Raw genomic sequence first — 9,858 nt, 5'->3', positions numbered from 1 at the left:
TTCATTCCGCCTCTTAATCACACTGGAAATGCTTCCTAAAAGCGTGAAATATACACCATTTGTCGTGTGTTCATGAGGAGTAGACGGCACAGACAACTGGGGGCATAGTATTGAGCTCTATTTTATATATATATATATATATATATATATATATATATATATATATATATATATATATAAATAAATAATATTAATAAACAAAGGTATGATAAGGGTAGGGTACTGAGCCAAAAGGGTGTATATGTGTGTGTGAGTTAACTGCTGAATGTGATACCAAAGTGTTGAGCAAGAGTCAAGTCCAAAATGGGCAGGACAGGCTCGACGATTTGTCAGCAGGGGCGATAGAGAGGCGTCGAAGGTCCGTGTTCAGGCGAGAAGTCCAGATCCAAGAGGCAGTCGGGGAAACAGAGGGGAACGCGGGGAGAAGAGACACACAGCTCGTCACGCGGGAACGAAGGGGTTGCTGCAAGGAACGACGAGGGGAGAGCACAAGACCAATCGACACGGCGGGGGAGAACCACAGAGAGAGAAATGCATAGACACAGACAACAGAACATGACAGACTCCATTGATAGCTGACTATTTAGAATGCATGAATAAACACCTGTGTTTATCTTCTATAAAGATTGTGAATGATAGGCAAAATTTAAAAAAAAGTGCAGTTTCCATTAAAACTGGACTTCTATAGAAGTGCATGGAGAATGTAACGCATCCGATACAAAAACATCGTTGTGGTGTGTTGATGTTCATCCGGGTTTTGTCGGATTGTTGTTTCCTCGCCGCTGTAAAGTACCCTGCGCCCTTGTCAACATGGTAAGATGCTCAGACGGAGTGGAACGCTTGGCCAGGGTCCAAAGCCACACAAGTCTCCAGGAGGCCAGGCTTTGCCACATTGGGCTGTCTCTGGTCCTGTAATGGCTCCTAATTGGTCTCTAACCACGTTGTCCTCAGCCAGGGATCCATGCGTGTCTGCCATCCTCGGTTCCATCTTCCCTGACATTTCAACAACCGAGTGCCCTGATCTGCCTCCAACTTTTGTTCCCTCCTCGCATCCACGTCCAGATTCAAACATCCGACCATATTAGGAGCTGGCATGGTGCAGTCGCATCACTTTCCCGGGCCTTTTTCTCGGTTGCTTGTTGTTGCTAGGCGACCAGGGCTGAACCTAAAGTGCAAGGAACAACGCTGCCAGGTGACGCGAGACACCTTCGTTGCAAATATAACCCTTCAAATGTCGCAATCCCATCACAACGCGTTGATGCAACATTGATTAATCATGCACGGCCTTTAAAACTGACTTCGAAACAATGTTGCAAAATCGTTGTATTTGTAAATTGAGACTATGTCTAATGTTGCATCCACTTTGTCGGTTGTGAAATGACCAAATTTCAATGGTAAAGCAAAAAGCATGTTGCTTTAACGTCGTATTTGTGTTTTTGAATATTGGTTTGTAAGTGACTAAAATTCAATGATCAAATCAACGTCAGGACCCAACATTGATTAAACATCGTCAAAAAGCATGTTGTTTCAACGTTGGATTTGTGTTGTAGAATATTGGCTGGGAAATGACAAAAAAGTCAATGGTCAAGTCAACGTCAGAACCCAACATTAATTAAACGTAGTCAAAAAGGATATTGTTTCAACGTTATGTTTGAGTATTTGTGTTGTAGAATCAATTGTCGAATCATCGTCAGGACCCAACATTGATTAAACATCGTCAAAAAGCATGTTGTTTCGACATTATATTTGCTTTGTAGAATATTGGTTGGGAAATAACCAAATCAACGTCAGAACCCAACATTGATTAAACATCGTCAAAAAGCATGTTTTTTCAACGTTATATTTGCTTTGTAGAATATTGGTTGGGAAATAACCACATTTTGATCGTCAAATAAACGTCAAAACCTAACATGGAATAAACGTTGTCAAAAAGCATGTTGTTTCAACGTTGTATTTGTGTTGTAGAATATTGGTTGGGAAATAACCAAAATTCAATGGTCAAATCATCGTCAAGACCCAACGTTGATTACACGTAGTCAAAAAGCATGTTGTTTCAACGTTGGATTTGTGTTGTAGAATATTGGCTGGGAAATGACCAAAACTCAATGGTCAAGTCAACGTCAGAACCCAACATTAATTAAACATAGTCAGAAAGGATATTGTTTCAACGTTATGTTTGAGTATTTGTGTTGTAGAACCAATTGTCAAATCATCGTCAGGACCCAACATTGATTAAACATCGTCAAAAAGCATCTTGTTTCAACGTTATGTTTGAGTATTTGTGTTGTGGTATATTGTTTGGTCAAAAAACTAAATTCAATGGTCAAATCAACGTCAGAACCCAACATTGATTAATCGTTGTCAAAAAGCATGTTGTTTCAACGTTATATTTGCTTTGTAGAATATTGTTTGGGAAATGACCAAATTTCGATCATCAAATGAACATCAAGACCCAACATTGGTTAGACATCGTCAAAAAGCATGTTGTTTCAACGTTGTATTTGTGTTGTACAATATCAGTTGGGAAATGACCAAAATTCAATGGTCAAGTCAACGTCAGAACCCAACATTAATTAAACATAGTCAGAAAGGATATTGTTTCAACGTTATGTTTGAGTATTTGTGTTGTAGAACCAATTGTCAAATCATCGTCAGGACCCAACATTGATTAAACATCGTTAAAAAGCATGCTGTTTCAACATTTTGTTTGAGTATTTTATTTGTAGTATATTGTTTGGTCAAAAAACAAAATTCAATGGTCAAATCAACGTCAGAACCCAACATTGATTAATCGTTGTCAAAAAGCATGTTGTTTCAACGTTATATTTGCTTTGTAGAATATTGGTTGGGAAATAACCAAATTTCGATCCTCAAATGAACGTTAAAACCTGACATTGAATAAACGTTGTCAAAACGCATGTTGTTGTTTTAACGTTGTATTTGTGTTGTAGAATATTGGTTGGGAAATTACCAAAATTCAATAGTCAAGTCAACATCCGAACCAAACATTGATTAAACGTAGTCAAAAAGCATGTTGTTTCAACGTTATGTTTGAGTATTTGTGTTGTAGAATATTGTTTCGTAAAAAAAACAAAAGTCAATGGTCAGATTACGTCAGAACACAACATTGATTAAACATCGTCAAAAAGCATGTTGTTTCAACGTTGTATTTGTGTTGTAGAATATTGGTTGGACATAACCAAATTTCGATGGTCAAATGAACGTCAAAACCTGACATTGAATAAACGTCGTCAAAAAGCATGTTGTTTCAACGTTATGTTTGAGTATTTGGGTTGTAGAATATCGGTTGGGAAAAGACCAAAACTCAATGGTCAAATCAACGTCAAGACCCAACATTGATTAGACATCGTCAAAAAGCATGTTGTTTCAACGTTGGATTTGTGTTGTAGAATATCGGTTGGGAAATGACCAAAACTCAATGGTCAAATCAACATCAGAACCCAACATTGATTAAACGTTGTGAAAAAGCATGTAGTTTAAGCGTTATGTTTAAGTTGCTCAACATCAGGTTTTCAACATTGTTTCAATGTATTGCACTTGTTTGGGTGGTTATTATTTAAGTGACTCAGAATCGATTCTTGACTGAACATGATTCTTGATTCAAACCAGTTCTCTCGAATTATAATGATTAAAAAACATTTATAAAGGACACTGAGGAATTCTTCCAGCCTACTAATGCAAATGAGCCCGGTTTTTGTGCATGACTTGATTTTAAATTGCACGTGGTTAGAGTGTACGCCCTGAGATCGGTAGGTCGTGAGTTCAAACCCCGGCCGAGTCATACCAAAGACTATAAAACTGGCACCCATTGCCTCCCTGCTTGGCACTCAGCATCAAGGGTTGGAATTGGGGTTTAAATCACCACAAATGATTCCCGGGCGCGGCCACCGCTGCTGCTCACTGCTCCCCTCACCTCCCAGGGGGTGATCAAAGGTCAAATGCAGAGAATAATTTCATGGGTACTTTAATTTACCCTCGTACAGTTGTACCAAGCCAGCCCTGCACGCCAAAAATCTAGTCAATGCATGACTAAGTTGATCCGAGAACTCACGCATGAAGCCCCTTCTCCCTTCCTGTGGGGGCTCCTCTCTCACTCCGTCTCTCTCGCTCTTTCACTTTCTTTTCCATTAGGTCACTGTCCCCTTTCTTCCTGAAGAGGAAGGTCAGAGTAGATCAGGAAGCCCCGCTAGGAAGCACAACTACATTTTCTCTCCCGACGAAATACGAAGTGCTTTGACTTTCCTTTTTGCTCCAGTGCTCGGCGTAAACGGGTCGATACGAACTCAAGCTGGGGTCCGCGCAACGACAGCGCACAATAATGCTCCACCACGCACCCCCCCCACCCCCCAACCCACCCTGCTGGGGTTTGGCGACCGCCTCAAAGTTCAGGACATTTGAAAAGAAGTCCTAAAGGTGTAAACTTGGTTGAGTAAATGTGAAACTACAGATTGTTATGCATAGTTATTGTTCCGTCTTGTTGCACGCCACATTCGTACCCATCAGGGGCGTTCTGGATACTGGTACTCATAAAATACCGCGGTACTAATGAATTAAAAACGGTAACCCTGGGTTAAAGTTAGGGTTACATTTAGCATACGGAGCGGAAAACACAAGCAAAAATGGTAAGATTCTTCATGCGATGAAGCCGGCCTACTTCACCACAGCCTATTGCCTAGTCTATTGCCTCGGGAGCATGTGTGTAAAGTGTCTTGCCCAAGGACACAACGGCAGTGACTAGGATGGCGGTAGCGGGGATCGAACCTGGAACCCTCAAGTTGCTGGCACGGCCACTCTGACAAACCAAGCTATACCGCCACTAAGCCTAGCCCTAACCCTGGGTTAAGGTTAGGGTTACATTCAGCATTTGGAGAAGAAAACAAAACCAAAAGTTGTAGGATTCTTCAAGCGACGAAGCCGGCCTACTTCACCACAGCCTGTAGTCTATTGCCCCGGGAGCATGTGGGTAAAGTGTCTTGCCCAAGGACACAACGGCAGTGACTAGGATGGCGGAAGCGGGGATCGAACCTGGAACACTCAAGTTGCTGGCACGGCCACTCTACCAAACCAAGCTATACCACCCCTAACCCTAACCCTGGGTTAAGGTTAGGGTTACATTCAGCATTTGGAGAAGAAAACAAAACCAAAAATTGTAGGTTTCTTCATGCGACGAAGCCGGCCTACTTCACCACAGCCTGTAGCCTATTGCCCCGGGAGCATGTGGGTAAAGTGTCTTGCCCAAGGACACAACGGCAGTGACTAGGATGGCGGAAGCGGGGATCGAACCTGGAACCCTCAAGTTGCTGGCACGGCCACTCTACCAAACCAAGCTATACCACCCCTAACCCTAACCCTGGGTTAAGGTTAGGGTTACATTCAGCATTTGGAGAAGAAAACAAAACCAAAAATTGTAGGATTTTTCACAGCCTGTAGCCTATTGCCCCGGGAGCATGTGGGTAAAGTGTCTTGCCCAAGGACGCAACGGCAGTGACTAGGATGGCGGAAGCGGGAATCGAACCTAGAACCCTCAAGTTGCTGGCACGGCCACTCTAACAAACCAAGCTATACCGCCACTAAGCCTAACCCTAACCCTGGGTTAAGGTTAGGGTTACATTCAGCATATGGAGCGGAAAACACAACCAAAAATTGTAGGATTCTTCACGCGACGAAGCCGGCCTACTTCACCACAGCCTGTAGCCTATTGCCCCGGGAGCATGTGGGTAAAATGTCTTGCCCAAGGACACAACGTGGGGGAGCATTTGACTTAGTCGGCCACGGCCATCTGCGCACCCTGTCTGTGGACCACTCTAAAGTTGTAGGGTTTTAAAGCTAGATACCAACGGGTGATCCGCGAGTTGGTATCTTTCATGCGGTGGAACCAAAGGAGGGGTTTGTGGTCCGAGCAGAGGTTGAATGAGCGCCCCAGGAGATAGTACCAGAGGGCCCCACATTGGGCGCCAAATTGTGGAAGTTGCCCTCCGGGGGGTTCTTTGGACCACCAAACACAGAAATGAGAGCCTGGTTCAGGTTCATAATATAGTTTATTTTTCCTATAATGTCTCTCTGTTGCTTTTCAGCAATTGTCTTTTCGTGACTGTCCGTCTTTCTCTCGCTATTCCCCAGCTCCAACACCTCTCTCCTCCCGGCTGTTGCCCTTTAACAGACTGACAGGTGATTAGATAAGCAGGCCCAGGTGAGCCATGTACGCACCTGTCGCTGATCTCAAAGCCGGTCCTGGCGCACCCCGCTTTGCTGCAGGTCCGCAGGCCACACCCCCACCACCCCTACATACCTCCACCGCCAGACACAGGCCGGGAAACCATCTGACCGCGTTTATTTTTCCAATAATGTCTCTCTCTTGCTATCTACGCACCTGTCGCTGATCTCGAAGCCGGTCCTGGCACGCCCTGATTCGCTGCAGGTCCGCAGGCCACGCTTCCCCACACACACACACTATTTCAGCCATTTGCTTGGCTTTATTGAAAACTATCGAACACAAAATATTATGGCATTTAGCGAGGGGGGAAAAAATGAATTATCCCCACCGTATTATAAGCCATAGGGTTCAAAGTGTATGAAAAAAAGTGGTGGCTTATAGTACGGTCATTGGAATAATTCATTGCTTATTAGGCTTGTGATCATTTACAAAAAATGAGGTTATCTGCATTGCAAATTATTTAGACCCCAACCTAACTGATTTATTAATTCCATCAGGTGTCCTAATTGTGTTTTCAATGATAATTGGTGGTAATCGACTCTGACAGACCGCCATCAGTGTAACCCAACACTTTTTTTTTTTTTTCTGTGTGGACTAATCCAATAAACAAGCCTCCTTGTTAGCCGACAAGACGGCGTTAAGTTGCTTCCTCAGGACTAAAGAAGCCTCCGGAAGCTAGCGTGAGTCAGCAGTATGTGCGCAGAATGTGGCTGGCAGGAAAGGAAAGAAGATTCATTCATTGAACTTAACAGCTGGGGAGAATTTAACTGTGAAAGAATACTGTTGGCTTCTTTAATTGTCCCCGAGCAGCATGTTGCGCAGCACACTCCACAAGGTGTCCGTCCAGTATGAGTGGCAATGATCCCTCGTTGCCACTTAGAACCATTTCCTCGTTTCAGTGTCTTTTTTTGCACCGGGGCCTGATGTACTAAAGGTTATTTGCGTGTACTAAAACAGGTGCAAACTTGATAGTAGACGCAAAGCTGATGTACTAAACGTCTGCAAAGTGGATTGCGTGTGTTAAAGGGGGAACATTATCACAATTTCAAAAGAGTTAAAAACAATAAAAATCAGTTCCCAGTGGCCTGTTGTATTTTTTGAAGTTTCTTTCAAAATTTTACCGGTCTCGGAATATCCCTAAATAAAGCTTTAAAGTGCCTTATTTTCGTCTCTCTGCGAAGACACTGGCCATTTCCCTGTGACGTCATACAGTGCTGCCAATGTAAACAAACAATGGGAATACCACAGCAAGATATAGTGACATTAGCTCGGATTCAAACTCGGATTTCAGCGACTTAAGCAATTCATCAGATTACGCATGTATTGAAACAGATGGTTGGAGTATGAAAATATTGAAGAATAAATTGAAGCTATTGAGCGAATAGCTATTGACGCTATTCATAGCCATAGCATGGCCGAATAGCTGCGTTAGCATCGCCGGTAAAATGTGCGGACCAAACGATCAGGACATTCGCATCTTTTGACACTGGAGCAACTTAAATCCGTCGATTGGTAAGTGTTTGTTTCGCATTAAATGTGGGTGGAAGGAAACGTAATATAGTTGCAAATGCATCTGCAGGTTATCCATACATCTCTGTTCCATGTCTGCTTTAGCACCGCCGGTAAATAGCATGTTAGCATCGATTAGCGTAGCATGTTAGCATCGATTAGCTGGCAGTCAACATCAACAAAGCTCACCTTTGTGATTTCGTTGACTATCGTTGCAAATGCATCTGCAGGTTATCCATTCGTCTCTGTGCCATGTCTGCTTTAGCATCGCCGGTCAAATGTGGAGACACTCTGGCACATTCAATGGGTGTCTGGCGGCAGACACTTTGGCATCTTGGGGCCAGTGATGCAACTTGAATCCCTCCCTGTTAGTGTTGTTACACCCTCCGACAACACACCGTCGAGGCATGATGTCTCCAAGGTTCCAAAAAATAGTCAAAAAAACGGAAAATAACAGAGCTGAGACCCGGTGTTTGTAATGTGTTGAAAATGAAAATGGCGGCTGTGTTACCTCGGCGACGTCACATTCTGACGTCATCGCCTCCAGCGCGGTAAACAGAAAGGCGTTTAATTCGCCAAAATTCACCCATTTAGAGTTCGGAAATCGGTTAAAAAAATAGATGGTCTTTTTTTCTGCACCATCAAGGTATATATTGACGCTTACATAGGTCTGGTGATAATGTTCCCCTTTAAGTGAGCAGAATAAGGCGTGCAATCCGTTTTCATTAATATACGCTGATCATTAAAACGATGCAATGTGATTTAAGCTAGCGTTTATTTTAGCACTTCTGAAAAGTACGTGCAAACTGACGCACACTTTGTGATCGCGCTTTAAAAACCAACGATTGACGAGGATTCTCCATGTCAACAAATTATTAGGCATATTGTATATTCAGCAACACCCTTTTATAGTTTTATAGCTGTATGTACAAACCCCATTACCATATGAGTTGGGAAATTGTGTTAGATGTAAATATAAACGGAATACAATGATTTGCAAATCCTTTCCAACCCATATTCAATTGAATCCACTACAAAGACAACATATTTCATGTTCAAACTGATGAACTTTTCTTTTTTTTTGCCAATAATCATTAACTTTATAATTTGATGCCATCAACACGTGACAACAAAGTTGGGAAAGGTGGCAATAAATACTGATAAATTTGAGTAATGCTCATCAAACACTTATTTGGAACATCCCACAGGTGTGCAGGCTAATTGGGAACAGGTGGGTGCCATGATTGGGTATAAAAACAGCTTCCCAAAAACTGCTCAGTCTTTCACAAGAATGGATGGGGCGAGGTACACCCCTTTGTCCACAACTGCGTGAGCAAATAGTCAAACAGTTTAAGAACAACGTTTCTCAAAGTGCAATTGCAAGAAATTTAGGGATTTCAACGTCTACGGTCCATAATATCATCAAAAGGTTCAGAGAATCAGGAGAAATCACTCCACGTAAGCGGCATGGCCGAAACCAACATTGAATGACCGTGACCTTCGATCCCTCAGACGGCACTGTATCAAAAACCGACATCAATCTCTAAAGGATATCACCACATGGGCTCAGGAAGGCTTCAGAAAACCACTGTCACTAAATACAGTTGGTCGCTTTATCTGTAAGTGCAAGTTAAAGCTCTACTATGCAAAGCGAAAGACATTTATCAACAACATCCAGAAACGCCGCCGTCTTCTCTGGGATGGACTGATGCAAAGTGGGAAAGTGTTCTGTGGTCTGACGAGTCCACATGTCAAATTGTTTTTGGAAATATTCTACATCGTGTAGAAGAGAACCATCCAGACTGTTATCGACGCAAAGTTCAAAAGCCAGCATCTGTGATGGTATGGGGGTGCATTAGTGCCCAAGGCATGGGTAACTTACAAATCTGTGAAGGCACCATTAATGCTGAAAGGTACATACAGGTTATGGAACAACATATGCTGCCATCTAAGCGCCGTCTTTTTCATGGACGCCCCTGCTTATTCCAGCAAGACAATGCCAAGCCACATTCAGCACGTGTTACAACAGCTTAGCTTCGTAAAAAAAGAGTGAGGGTACTTTCCTGGCCCGCCTGCAGTCCAGACCTGTCTCTCATCGAAAATATGTGGCGCAT

The sequence above is a fragment of the Nerophis ophidion genome, linkage group LG02 (genome assembly GCF_033978795.1).
Source record: "Nerophis ophidion isolate RoL-2023_Sa linkage group LG02, RoL_Noph_v1.0, whole genome shotgun sequence".
Taxonomy (NCBI): domain Eukaryota; kingdom Metazoa; phylum Chordata; class Actinopteri; order Syngnathiformes; family Syngnathidae; genus Nerophis; species Nerophis ophidion.
The sequence above is the reverse complement of the archived record's forward strand: the minus strand, read 5'-3'. Positions refer to the sequence as shown.